Below are 15,217 nucleotides of genomic sequence, written 5' to 3' on the forward strand. Positions count from 1 at the left end.
AAATCAATGCACACTGCACGTGTACAGTACACACACACACACACACACACACACACACACACACACACACACACACACACACACACACACACACACACACACACACACACACACACACACACACACACACACATACACATACACATACACACACATACACACACACACACACACACCTTAACACTGTAAAAGAACTTTGATCTCTCTGTGTATTGTGAATTTTTCCACACTTGTACACGAGCACGCACACAAACACACACACACACACACACACTCTCTTACCCTGGTGAGAACCCTGCATTACTGCCTGTGCTGGTCCCGTCTCTCTCCTGGAAAAATAAATCACTCCAGTCTCTGTCTGTCTGTCCGCCGGTTCAGATTACCCCCTCCTCTCCCCCCCCCCCCCCCCCCCCCCCCCACACACACACACACACACACACACACACACACACACACACACACACACACACACACACACACACACACACACACACACACACACACACACACACACACACACACACACACACACACACACACACACACACACACACACACACACACACCCCTTCCCTTAACACACACACACACACTCTGTGTCTCTCTCCCCCTATGTCTTCATTCCAGTGGTATTAACTTCCAGCGCTGTGATCCAGGCAGGACGTTCATAATATCCAGAATGGAGAGGAAGCTTTCCTTTCCTCTCCTCTGCTCTGCTCTGCTCTCTCTCTCTCTCTCTCTCTCTACTCCTCCTCTTCTTCTCAGCTTCCTTGCTGTCCGTCCTGTAGCTCCACCTCCTCCCCCTGTGACCCCTCCCCCATCATGCCTCCTCTCACTTTTGTCTTCCACCCCCCTTCCCTCCTCCCTCCAAACACACACTGCCTCAAGTTTCCCACTGTTAACTCTCTCTCTCTCTCTCTCTCTGAACACTGGAATCCCCACATCCAACAACAGACAATTGATGTGTGTGTGTGTGTGTGTGTGTGTGTGTGTGTGTGTGTGTGTGTGTGTGTGTGTGTGTGTGTGTGTGTGTGTGTGTGTGTGCGTGTGTGTGTGTGCAGCATTGGGGCCACGTACGTCGGGTGTCACGGGGGATGCGGGGGGGGTGGGGGGGTTTGCCTCGCCTTCACCATTCAGCAGCCTCGATGCTGCACCCCCACACGGTAATTATCTAACGATGAGAGAGAGAGAGAGATGTGGAGGAGCCCCCCCCCCTCCCCTCAGTTTTTAGAATTAACCCAGATGGGGTAGAATTACATAACACATTTCTTTTCTTCTCTCCCAGTTTGTGAAGTGAACATACGCACACACACGCGCACGCAGACACACGCGCGCACACACACACACACACACACGCACACGCACACGCACACGCACACGCACACACACACTATACTTGTGAGGACAAAATCAAAATGTTAGCACGGCATTGAAGTTCTTTTAGGAGGCCGCCCGGAGCCACACACTCACAGTCATATGAGTGCGGGGGGCGGTGCTTAGACGCCCGCACGGCCAGGGTGTGTAAGGCAATCAAGCGCTCCCCTTCCCCAGTTCAGCTACAGAGCTGCGGAATCAGCTGGGAATGATATAAAGTGATTGAAGGTGTGGATTATCGTGAAACCAGCCAATCAGAATCCAGTATTGGGACTAACCGTTTTAGAATAGACAATCTACAAGGTAAGTAACCACTAAATGGCTAATCCTAACCTCAAAATGTGTAATGGTTTGATCCGTGAGCACCTTTTCCATTTTTGACTATAGTCATCTTTTCACCTCGGTGAGCACCTGTTTCACTCTCTGGAACTGTTGCTAACATGCCTTTTCCCTACACCAGGGTTCCCCAATAGGCGCCCCGCGGGCCATTTGCGGCCCGCGGAGCGCCCCCTTGTGGCCCCTGGAAGAATTTCCCAAAAAAAAGAAAAAATAAGTTTTTTGTTTTGTTTTGGGGGGGGTGTCCCAGATATAAATGGCATTAAATGGGGGTCAGTAGCCTATGCATGTCAAAATGGGCACCCCCTCAAGGACCACTGGTGGTGAACAATCTTTAATTAATTAATGAAAAAATAAAAAACCCAATTTTTCGCGGCCCCCAGGCTGGTTCCCTAGTCAAAATATGGCCCTTGAGGAAAATTAATTGGGGAACCCTGCCCTACACTATACAGCAGTGGTTCCCAAAACTTTTCATGTCAAGGACCCCCAAATTGACACTAATTAGCCCCACAGACCCCCATTTGAAAAGATAAGCCAGGGACCCCCATAAGAGAAGATTTTTACGGCTCTAGCAGTCAAACTCACCAACATTGCAGCTGTACGAAAAGCTTGAATTATCCTCTTTCTATCTGCAAAGTGTTTCTTTCATAAAACAAAATCACCATAGACATTTTATGAGCTACTTCCTGTCAGGAAATTCCTTGCAGGAAGTTTGGAAGTGCTTGTTGGATAATGTAACTCTGTTTTGAATTTGCAAATAATGCAGGAGGCAGCAAGTATAGTGATAGAAGTGCAATGGTGCATGCGAGCACACACACACACACACACACACACACACACACACACACACACACACACACACACACACACACACACACACACACACACACACACACACACACACACACACACACACACACACACACACACACACACACACACACACACACACACACACACACACACACACACACACACACACACACACACACACACACACACACACACACACGTATTAGCATAAATATGGTCCTGGTGTGGTTGTTTGTGGTTACTGTGTGCATAAAATCAAACTGCATCCTCAGGTACGTTGTAGCTACAAAATCACACACACACACGCGCACACGCACGCACGCACGCACAGCTCTAAGATCCACAAGGCGAGCCAATCTGGTTTTATTGCCGTGCACTGCCATGGAAAAGCAATAAGAGAACTGAGTAATGCTTGAAGAGAGAAAGAGAGAGAGAGAGAGAGAGAGGGGGGGGGGGGGGGGGGGGGGAGGCAGGTGAGACTTTTCTCACACACACACACACACACACACACACACACACACACACACACACACTACAGTCAAACCCATGACAAAACCATCCATCCATCGTACAGTATATCTATTATCTCGTGATGTCTGGCATGGCTCTCGGCCTCCTCCTCAGACAATGACATGTGGACAGTGACAATAATAATACAAAAAAAAGCATATACATGCCCAAAATAGTGGGCATAGTTTGTACGTGGTTATGTCTGTCTGTGGGTTTTATCAATATTTAATCGTTGAAAAATATTAAAAGAAGCTAGTGGCTAAATAACGACGCTGAGTCCACTGTCTGGCACACAGGTTTGTTCTCCAATTTCCTGAAACGTATGGGGGTTTTGGACAGACAGCACAAGGTTTCCGCCTGACAACTCACCTCACCATATTTACTCTGCAAAAAAAAAAAAGTGAGGATGTGGCAGTGGTTCTCAAAGTGAACCCATGAGATGCAGAAGTTTGAGAACCGGTTTGAGTATCACTTCACGGCACTTCACATTTTTAGAGCACTGCTGGCGTAAACTGTCCCACTAGCTGAGGCAGTGCATGGGGCTGGGACAGCCAGCCAGTGAAGGAAGGGGACAGCTGCATATGGGACGGGGGAACTGGCTGGTCTGGTCTGGGGGATCACAGGCAGGGTGGGCTGGCTGGCTGGCTGGCTGGCTGGCTGACTGACTGACTGACTGACTGGCTGGCTGACTGACTGACTGGCTGGCTGGCTGATTGACTGACTGACTGACTGACTGGCTGGCTGGCTGACTGACTGACTGACTGACTGACTGACTGACTGGCTGGCTGGCTGACAAGGCAGACAGCAGGCTGTAATGGGGCCACTGGAATGGGGGGGAGAGAGAGAGGAAGACAGCTGCTGCAACGTTATTATCAGCTCACATAACTGACATCCACTCAATACACACTCACAGTCTGACATGCCTGTTACACTACATCCCTGTGTTGATGAACAAGAGGAAATGCTGAGGCCGTCTGGAGTCAGCGTTACGTTATGTGTGTCGCAAGAAAATGCACTGTGTGTCTACATACGTCCGAATACATGAATATGAACAAACTAAACTACAAGTTTGGGTTGCAGTAAGTTGCTCCAATGCTCCATACGACCGTCAATGTGTCATTTCATTTTTAAACGGGTCGTACCTTTCGAGTAGAGGCGACGGAAATAGGCAGTTCAAAGAAAATTGCATTTTTGACTATGTTTTTGTTAAAAGCGAGCAAAGTGCTAAGGGGCCAATTGGAAAGAACAGAGATAGCTCAACAACCTGGTGTCCCAGTTTTGGGCATGCCATTACTGGCTAAATCTTTTCAGAATTTCCCCGAATCTTTTCCAGAATATGTTATAAAAAAATCAAACCCGTCTGAAGTGAGTGGTGCTGTACTGTACTGTACTGTACTGTACTGTACTGTACTGTACTGTACTGTACTGTACTGTACTGTACTGTACTGTACTGTACTGTACTGTACTGTACAAGCCCTCCTCCCTGGCCTGTGTGTGTCTGTGTCTGTGTTAGGCTGTGCAACAGTGACACTTGGTGGTGAACACATGCTATAACGCTTTCTGTGCTCGGACACAGGGACACAGGGACAGACCCATCCACACACATAGCTGTCTATAGGAGTGGTTGGACCACTCAAAAATCACACCCATGTGAACTGAGTCGTGCAACTACAGTATACCTTTATTGTTATAGTTACTGTTACCGTGTGGGGGTCCCCGGGGGGTCCCCGGGAACATCTAGTCCCCCAGGAACGCACCCAGGCGACCCACCCCACGTCCAAAACGGTTGAGAAATTACAGAGTTACCGTGTGGGGGTCCCCGGAACATTCCAGACCCACAGGAATTTGTGCCTCAAATGGCGAAATTAATAATGGACCTTTACATGAAAAGGGTTGAAAACAACTGCTAGAGAGGAGCACTTAGTGACGTGTTCCTGTCACACCCTCCACGTCTGGACAGAGAACGGGGACCGCACGGAAACCTGTCACCCCCGTGACCCCTCGTCCCATCACTCTCTGTCCCCGCGTGTCACACCCTCCACTTGCCATCCATCTACCAAACAACCAGCCCAGCCCCTCAGGGGCCACTTCAAAGCCAGGGGCCACAACCCCCTATTAGCATATCTGTGCACTTAAGTTACTCTAACTAAATTCGGCCTACACGCAGATTCAGACCATTGACCAACATCCCAGACTCCCCAAAAATCCAAGGAGAAAAAGGGTGAAAGAGAGAGAGAGAGAGAGTGTTAATACTTTAATTATGCATTAATGCATTAATTAATCCCTCAATAGCGTACTGCCAATGTTTTATCGCGCGTAACACTTACTTTGAAGAGCCAAATATCCGTAACCGAATATTACAATGACAAACTGCTGTGTGTGTGATGTTGCCCGGATGTTGTTGTGTCGGTCGGTGGTGGAAAAAGGCGACCGCGAGTGTCAGCCCGCCTGCTACAGCCCGTTGCAAACCCTTGTATTCACCAGAAACGGCCCCTCAATATCGTTTCTGAGATACAGAGCTGTGAATGGTGGGCTTAGACTGGAAGTGGATGCGCGCGCATGTTCAAAATGGCCGCGGCCACAGTGTCCCACGGTGTTGATGCGGGTAGCAACATCAGCTAGCATTACGATCGTATCAAAAAATTTATTAAAGAATACAAGCGCTCAAACCCGAGAATCTCGGCTATCTTTGGCTAGTTTATTAATTTACACCCTCGTGTTCCTCGTTTCTGGCGGGCAGACGGTTAAAGGGACCAGATCTTATTGTAATGATGTTTGAGAGACAATAAACACTTTCCTGGGGGTTTTATGTGGGTAATATGTGTCTTTAGATATCTTAGTACTTCTGAGTGTGCATGACTTCCTTCCTGGACTAAATGTTGTCTCAGTAAGACAGCCCTTCCCCTATCCACAAGGAGGAGCAGTGCACCAAAGCATTATGGGAAATGTAGTCCAGGAAGGAAGTGAGCCCAGTGTCCAAGACCATCATGGACACTAGGCACACATACCCACACACATAGCCACATAAAACATAATGTGCTCTGGGAACAGGTCATTTGCTCTGGGAACAGGTCATTTGCTCTGGGAACAGGTCTGGGAACAGGTCATTTGGTCTGGGAACAGGTCTGGGAACAGGTAATTTGGTCTGGGAACAGGTCATTTGGTCTGGGAACAGGTCATTTGGTCTGGGAACAGGTCTTGTCTCCCAAACCCCCTTATTGCACTTGATGTTATTGACGTAATTAATCGCAAAATCCCCCACTACCGTTGACGTAATTGACGTAATGCAATTAACTTTTTTTATTTTACAAAAACAAAAAAATCGGCATTCAAAAATGTCGTCTAGAGCTGGCAGAAGGCACTGAAAAGCTGCTATTAGGGGTGGCAATAAGAGGGTCAGTCATTCTCAAACATTTTCATGTCAAGGACCCCCAAAAATATATGTAATTGGCCGCCGACCCCCATCTGGAAATATGTTGTTCCAGGGACCCCTCAGAAGCAAAGTTTTGAGTTAAAAACATTTGCTGTGAACAAATAATATATTCAAGGTTTGCGATTTTTCTAAAATAGCAGACCTACAAGCTCGTAGCACGGCACTCGGCTATGAGCTTGTAGATCTGCTATTTTTCAATAGTTAAAGTATAACATAATGCTTAAAACACCCAAAAGGGGTTCCCGCCCAAAATGGGTTAAGAGGAGGGGCGGGAACACGCAAGTCAGCAGATATTGAAGGTCAACATCATTTTTTAGTCAGAGTTTTGTGTTTTTAACTCGTTCGACTACGGTAGTTCCTTACCAGTCAGCTCCTCCTGGAGGTCTGGGAGACACAGGCCGGGGCCGCAGACTAATCATCCCCAACACCTCACTCGTCTCTGGGCAACATCCCGTCCGCCTCCGGCCTCCTCCTCCTCCTCCTCTGCTGCGTGCCGCTGGAAGGGGTGGAAGAAATGTTTAGATTTTTGGACATAACACATGGCTTGTGGTGGACATTTTTGTCAAATTGTTATTTTATTATATGAGCGGACAATAATATTGCAAGAAAAACACACAAGGAGATAGTCGCGAATGACCATAACAGGTCTGAAACTCTGAGAGTGTACAAACAGAACCATCCGTTTGTACACTCTCAGAGTTATGTGGGTCCTTAACGTACTAAGGGCCATAGTGTCATAGTAGTTCTGCTTGGCATTCAGTAATTGGGTCTTTTTCTTTTTTCCAAAAAATGTATCCCACGATTTTGCAACCCATTTTTTCTACACTTCCTCTGCCAACCTGGGGGGGCAGCGGATTGACCTCATGCTTCCTTCTATGCATGAGGAGTCCAAGATGCTTCTTTTCACCTGACAGGGGGGAGTTTCCCTGGTTGGACGTAGCGTGTGGAAGGAACACAGGTTATTCCGACCAGTTCCTTTCCCCTCCATCATCGCCCCGGCTGGCCAGGGGGAGGCAGTTTAGAGACCAGGATTACTGCATGTTTTTTGTGAGGGTACCTACCCTTTAGGGGACACGGGGAGAACATGCAAACTCCACACAGAAGGGCCCTTTTGCCAACCCCGCCTCGGGTATGGGCACTGATGATGCGGAGGAGGGAACACGCCCCCAGCACGCACAGCGTCCCCAGTGGGAATCAAACCCAGGACGTTCTAGCTGTGAGGCGACAGCACTACAGACTGTGCCACAGTGCCCCCTCAGTAATTGGGTATTATGATCAAAATAAGAACATTATAATGTTCTTAGAGCAGGAAAAAAAAAATCGCAGACATATTGATTATACAGCATAGAATTGCTGTATAATCAAAATCGTATCAAAGGCGACAAAATATTCAAAGTCTTGAGAGGCTAAATGGTGGTCTCAAATGCTGAATAAATAATGCATCTTGATATGCAAAGAGTTGAAAGCAACTGTCCAACACAACACTCACTGATGACTCTCTCTAGAGGGCCACACTGCCCCCACCTGGGCAGCTATGCGCATAGCACATGAGCAAAATGAACTAGGGGAACACACACACACGCACACGCACACACACACACACACACACACACACACACACACACACACACACACACACACACACACACACACACACACACACACACACACACACACACACACACACACACACACACACACACACACCCCCTTTACCCACCCCTTCGCAAAAGGTCTCTGTCTTTATGTGCGTCTCAAGCCTCTGTACTGTACTGTATGTGTCCCATTGTATGGTGTGTATGCACTTGCGGTGTAAATGTTTGGCAAACATGAGTGTGTGTGTGTGTGTGTGTGTGTGTGTGGTCTCTCCTACCTTCCTCCTAACTAGGTCAGCTGAGCATGAAGCAACAGCAGCCGCATGGAGGTGGATGAGAGGCACTAATATGCACATGTCAAGATCCACTCAGCCTTATGGGGAGAGGAGAGGAGAGGAGAGGAGAGGAGAGGAGAGGAGAGGAGAGGAGAGGAGAGGATTAAGGGAAGAGAAGAGAAGAGAAGAGAAGAGAAGAGAAGAGAAGAGAAGAGAAGAGAAGAGAAGAGAAGAGAAGAGAAGAGAAGAGAAGAGAAGAGAAGAGAAGAGAAGAGAGAACTTCTCTCCTTTTTTTGCTTATCAAATATATATATAATCTGAAAAAGTTAAAATAGCAGATCTACCGCAGCTCCTCTGAGCTTGTAGATCGGCTATTTGTACATTTAAATAGGACTTGCACGGCCATAATGCGTGTTTTTGTTTGAGTCCCGGGGAGACGGCAGACTTAATCTTTTGGGTCTCAGAGACTCAGACGAAAATAGGTTGATGCAGGTCTCCGCGTCCCTCACTGTGAGAGCTCTCCTATTCAGTTTTTTATTTCGCTCGCACAGCAAAATCAGCATCGCTCACATGTAAAATTTCATCCAGCAGAGTAATGAAGACATACTGAAATGCGACACACAGCTATATGGCGTGTTGGCCAGGCCAGTCGTGCGAGGATGGCAGGACATTTGAGAAGATGTGGGCGTATTGTAAGCTCATCTATCATAGGAGACACACATTGGTGGAAGTAGCAGCTCAGATTTTGGACATTTTGGCCTATTTCACTAATGGGGTCATTTTAACGTACTGTGCCTTTTCTACCTCCAAAGTCCTCAAGAAACAACACAGTATGTAAAACAAAAACTCAGCCTGCTCAGCAGAACCAAACACCAGTCCTACTGTGACCATCATTGGCTCCCTCCGGGTCAAACACAGATCAGATTTCTAAATACTGCTCACCATCTACGAGGCCCTCAACAAAATTCAAAATTCAAACCGGAAAACACATTTTCTGTTTACTGAAGCGCCGAAGAGACCCCCTGTTACTGAAAGGTCTAGGTAGCAACGATTACCGTCACTATAAAGAGCTTTACCTTTTCAGCAAAAAAACAAACAAACAAATAGAATACGATGCACCGAAAGGGAAATTCTTGGCCGAATACCGAATATAGGAAACAGTTCGCCGAAAACCGAATACCGAATATGATTAATATTATATATCTTTTTTCCTACCATTGCTGTCATGGCCGTACCTTAAAGCTACCTGATTTATGGCAAAATAAATGGTTATGGCAAAACTTAACTTAAATAATAATCACTATTATGGGTCCATAAAACATTTATTCATCTCTTTTGAATGCATTCATTGCATACACTATTCGGTGATATATTTTCTGCCTATTGGGGCCGAAACCAAATAGGCCGAAAATGCATTTTTAGCCATTTTCTTCCGAATATTTCCTGCGGCCGAATATTCGGTGCATCATCACTTACAGTGGGGTGATGCTACGCATGCTATCTTTCTCTCTTGACCTGAAACCTGATAGGACCTGTACAGTAATGCATAGTCTGTGGAGGTAAGGCAGATATAACACACACGCTGGCTTTAGTCCTTTATTCCCGTTTAGTTTTTTTAAAGATTTGTTTTAGTATTTTCTGCTTTTATTGATAGTTTCAAGTGAAGACGGACAGGAAAGAGAGAGAGAGAGAGAGGGGGGGAGAGACACGCAGCAAAGGTCATCATGAACGGGACTCGAACGTGTGACGCGGCCCCAGGCCAGAGCCTACTGTACAGTATATGTGGCAATTGCGCCTGGACCACTAGGCCAGCGGGCGCCCCACTTAATTCTCATTTGCTATAGGTACAGAAAACACTGCGAGAGCAGGCATGGGCATGTCAACTGCACTCCGTTACTTAAAACCAATTTTGGGCGGGAACCACTTTTGGTGTTAGCATTATCTTATGCTTTAGCTATTGAAAAATAGCAGATCTACAAGCTCTGTGGCGCGCTACGAGCTTGTAGGTCTGCTATTTTTGAAAAATCGAAGAACGACTGACATAGAAACATAGCTTTTTCAGAAACCTGTCAGGATGTAGAGGACATTTTTAGAATCTGATCTCAGGTCAAAATGGGTTAACAAGATTGCTATAAAGCGCCAGACAACTCTCTTATAATGTGAATGGACTCCTCATGGATATAATATAAAGCCAGAGTCAAGCCTGAGTCAATTTATGTGCGAGACGAGACGAGACAGAGTACATGAGTACATGACTTGAGACCGGACTGGAGTACTACAACACTATACCAGCATGTCGTGGTGACCTTCCAATTCACCCTTTGTCAAGTCCCGCCCATGGTTGTGCCCCTCTTCGCACCCATTGGTTGCTGTTTCGTGGTTGGACAAAAACCCTTTCTATAAATCCACTACCATTGAAATAAGGTGTTTTTCAGTTGCTTTGTATTGATATTCTGTACGTTCAAATCTTATTTTAAACTTGGTGTCAGTAAAAAGGAACATCACAGGCGCAGCATGGTGACTGGGCATATCATGTTTGTTTTTAGTTTTTTCCAAAAATGATGTTATAGCAAATTCAGCATAAACAAGGCAAAACCAGGGTGGAACAAGGCAGAAAGAGCCTGCTGGTTAGTCAGTCAGGGACCAATCAGAAGGCTGACAAAGGGTGAATTCCCGAATTCTACCCTGTGAGCAGCTGCTGCCGCCCCAACGGTTGGAGAGAGCAGTGTCACGCTGAAGAGCTTCACATCATGTCAAGCTGCGACATTTTGCGAGCTTGTAGTTGTGCTATTTTTATTTATTGTTTTAAAGACGTTGAATGTTTCCCCGACTTAATGACACGTCCAAACAAGGAAGCCCAGGCTTGATGTGGTGAAAGTACTGCACACGCACACGCACACACACACACACACACACACACACACACACACACACACACACACACACACACACACACACGCGCGCGCGCACGCACGCACACACGCACACACACACACACACACACACGCCTTCTCCTGGGCAGATTTACAGTTTTTAATTATTCTAAAACAAATGGCGAGGCCAAAACACTTGACCTGAGATTCTACCACGGCAATCTCTCGCAGAGTTACTTACACCACGTGCACTATTGCATTCACCACACACATATCACCACGCGTGCGCAACACATGCACGTACGCACGCACACATGCACACCCAGCTATCTCTAATCAGTAGATGGCATCTCGCTGACTGTGCTGACTTGAACCCAGGCGCTCAGATTAGATTGAGATTATAAATCTGCTGGATCACCGGTAAATAGATTACATTGCATACATACATACCCCCGCACGGACGCGCACACACGCGCACACACGCGCACACACACACAGCACGGGAGGCCACCTCTCCGTATTTCAGTGAGCTCGTAGCTTTTGTGAGCTTGTAGATCGGCTATTTTCACTACTCCTTAAACATTTGTTTTCGAATTTATTGAAATTTGAATTTCTTTGATTTTGATTTTTTTTCATCATAAGATTACTGAAAAAAATAAATCATTGAGTTTGTTTTTAATTAATGGAAAATGTATCTTTTTTTGAAAGATTATTTTTTTAATGTTTTGAAATAATAAAAACAAAATGTAGGAAAATAATACAAACTAGAAAAAGTGCCCTTCTGGGCACAGGTCTCCACCAGGAGGATAGGCGTGTGTGTGATGTTTGGCAAAATGTTTAGGAGTAATATAATCGTGTGTGTGTGTGTGTGTGTGTGTGTGTGTGTGTGTGTGTGTGTGTGTGTGTGTGTGTGTGAGACACAGCTTGGCCTGTTGTAGCGCCACCATGAGGCTGATCTGAAAACTGTCAAGTGGCATTTCTTCCTCAGCCTAGTGGGAATATGCATGCACAGTTTCACCGCAATCGGACGCTGCGTGGAGTAGTTGTGGCGATTTGTACAAAAGGGGTACAAAGCGGGCTACTCCTGAAAAGTTTAGAAGCCAATCGTAGGCAATGAAGGTGGATTATGAGAAATCAAACAAACATGTCTTGATCACATGACTATGGAGAGCATATGTACGGATTTGCGTGACATTTGGATAACATCTGAAGGAGTAATATTAGAAAATGTGTTTTACATATGTCGGCCTCCTGGTGGCGCTATAAAGAGCAGATGTGAAAAATTCCAGGCAAAGGTTTTTCCTTGGCCTCTAGGGAGTTGGCATACAAAGTTATCCACAAATCCGTGCAGTTGGAGGTAAAAACACTTTTCGGCCAGTTATAGCGCCACCATGAGGCTGAGTTGAAAATGTTCACGTGGTATTTCTTCCTCGGCCTAGTGGGAATATGCTTGCGCAATTTCACAGAAATCACACAATGTGTTCATGATTTGCAGCATTTTGTTTTAAAGTGAGCACTCCTGCGAACTTTGGAAGCCAATCTTAGCCAATCAAGATGGAGTCTGAGAAATCTGAAAGACCCGTTTCGTTGAATGGCTCTAGAGAGACTGTGTACCAATTTGCGTGATGTTTGGACAAAATCTGTAGGTGTACTGTCACAAAAACTTGTTTTGCACAAAGCGGCCTCCTGGTGGCGCTATAACAGGCCGTTCTGGAAATTCTGGGGCAGAGGTTCATCGTTGGCATCCAGGGAGTGTGCAAAATTTGGCATCGACCGGGTTAACGGTACCGGAGATTAGCTGTTCACAGACGGACGGACGGACACACGGACGGACGGACACACGGACGGACGGACACACGGACGGACACACGGACGGACGGAGTGCAAAACATACTCTCTCCCCATGCCTTCGGCTTGGTGGAGACAATAAAGGGACCCATACGAACTGGTCTGTGACCCACAAATGGAACCAGACCCAGTGCCTGAGAACCAGTGAGGGTTACACTGCCCCCTACAGGCCACCCTGCCCAATAGGCTTATCTCACAGCCCCCTTTCCACGCCCCCTTCCGGTAGATAGTGGTGTCATTTAACATTAGCATTTACACGTTTTTTTTCTCTGGAGAATCTAAGTACATTTCCTAATGTAAAAATGTGACAGACCAATATTATTATAAAGCAAACAAGATGGTAAATCAGCTCGAACAGATAGAACAAACCTTACCTTGAGAAAACAAAAGTTGTAGACTTCTTAAATAACCTCTGTTAACATGTAGTGTCTATGGAGTGACGTCACGCTATCACCACTAGCCCCGAAAGGGGGCGTAAAAAGGGGGCGGGGAAATTCTGTGAGATAGGCCTATTGAGACAAGCAGGACTATTACATAACGGGTCTGATCGGGGGACAAACGGGACGGGGGACAGACGGGATGGGGGACAGACGGACGTGCACACACACACGGCAGAAACTATCGCACAGACAGATTACAAATTACAATTTTATGCATTTGAAAACTTGAAATGGGACATTCTGCATAAATAATAATGAGTGTACTTTTACTTTTGGCATTTTAATAAGTACATTTAGGATTCCGGACTTTTATTTCTACACTCCAGTATTGATGCTTTTACTTTAAGTAAAACATTTTGAGTACTTTTTTCCACCACTCGTGAAGCTTGTAGAGCGTATAGTGTTGGTGTAGACCTTAGAGTATATACTGTATGAACAGAGACGGCACTGGATATCTCCTCCCATCCACTTGCTGATCGCCTCATGCTCAAAAGCGCATGAGGCGATTTCACTCCTCCTTCCGGGTAGGATTGGAACACAGTGCATTCTGGGATGGATTTGCCCCAAACACATGAACGCGCTGGCCGTTGACTATCATTGCACGCGTTCACGTATGAAACAGCGGCTTTCACGTATGAAACAGCGTTCATGTGTCATCATGAACGTGCACAATGATAGTCAACGGACCAGCGCGTTGATGAGTTTGGCCCAGCGCTGCAATACCAAATTCGGCAACTATGTCCATTTCGCCTCAGGGTTTCCTCCGGGTGCCGTCTCTATTCATACATACTCTAAGCCTGGCGTAGACAAGGACAGAGCAGTCCAGGCTGTACAGAACTGTCCGTTTCACCCAGCAGAGAGTGGGGTCTAAGGGGTTAACTGTGGCTACGGATGGGGGAGGGGCCGAGGAGGAGGGGTGGGGGGTGAACTGAGGTGGAGGTAGGAGTGACTCAGCCTGGCGTCATTAACCCAAGTGTCCACTGGGGAGCGCTGGGGAGACGCGTGCACACACACAGACAGACAGACACGCACAGTACACACGCATACAGACACGCACGCATGCACACACGCACGCACACGACTGCACCACACACGACTGCACCAGTGTTGCCATGTCCGCTTATTATAAGTGACTGTGGGCTTGTTTTTTTCGCCTGAAAATATTGGTAGTTGTGGGTTGCATTTTGCAACCAGTGTTTCCCAAATATTGTCACACCATGGACCCCTAAATTAGCACGTAATCATCCCTATAATACACATGTTGTGCGACAGTGAGCCCCGTACCAAATTTGCTGTTAGAATATTTTGAAAAATATTAAAAATGTGGTATTCAAAAAATATTCATTGGTGTGGTTTGTGCCGTTGAATAAGGGCCTTTCTCGGCTCCACCCCTCTCCCATTTGTTTATATTGTGTTAAGGATCCAAGATGGCCGCAGCACCAGGAGGGGGTGGGGCAGAGGTGAGCGGGTGGGGTCGACATATGCCCGTACTATATATATATGATTGAAAATAACTTCATAGTACTTCTAATCACTTGAACGCCCAGCATCCCTATATTCTGCAGGGAACATTCAGCCAAATAATAGCAGATCTACAAGCTCACAACGCGTCACAACGGGACAGCACCCACTTTGAGAAACCCTGCCGTAGTATATAGCCACTTCTTTTGGGCTTGTTTTCATGGACCTGGTTTCATGGTGTTGATTTCGTCGACTAATA

The 15,217-nt window shown here is 46.6% G+C and overlaps 1 protein-coding gene across 2 annotated transcripts in view; it reads right to left on the reverse strand.

The window, feature by feature from the left end:
- The window catches only part of LOC306930530 (leucine zipper putative tumor suppressor 2 homolog), a 96,004-nt gene that overhangs the window by 41,394 nt on the left and 39,393 nt on the right, over positions 1-15,217 (reverse strand). The window contains exon 2 of one of the 2 annotated variants that reach the window (XM_079511545.1): positions 6,830-6,962. The gene's annotated coding sequence lies outside the window, so the exon portion shown is untranslated. Of the gene's footprint in view, positions 1-282; positions 406-6,829; positions 6,963-15,217 lie in introns of those variants that run through there. The other variant, XM_079511544.1, reaches the window with a different exon arrangement.

This window comes from Electrona antarctica, assembly GCF_951216825.1.
Source record: "Electrona antarctica genome assembly, chromosome: 10".
NCBI classification, from domain to species: Eukaryota; Metazoa; Chordata; class Actinopteri; order Myctophiformes; family Myctophidae; genus Electrona; species Electrona antarctica.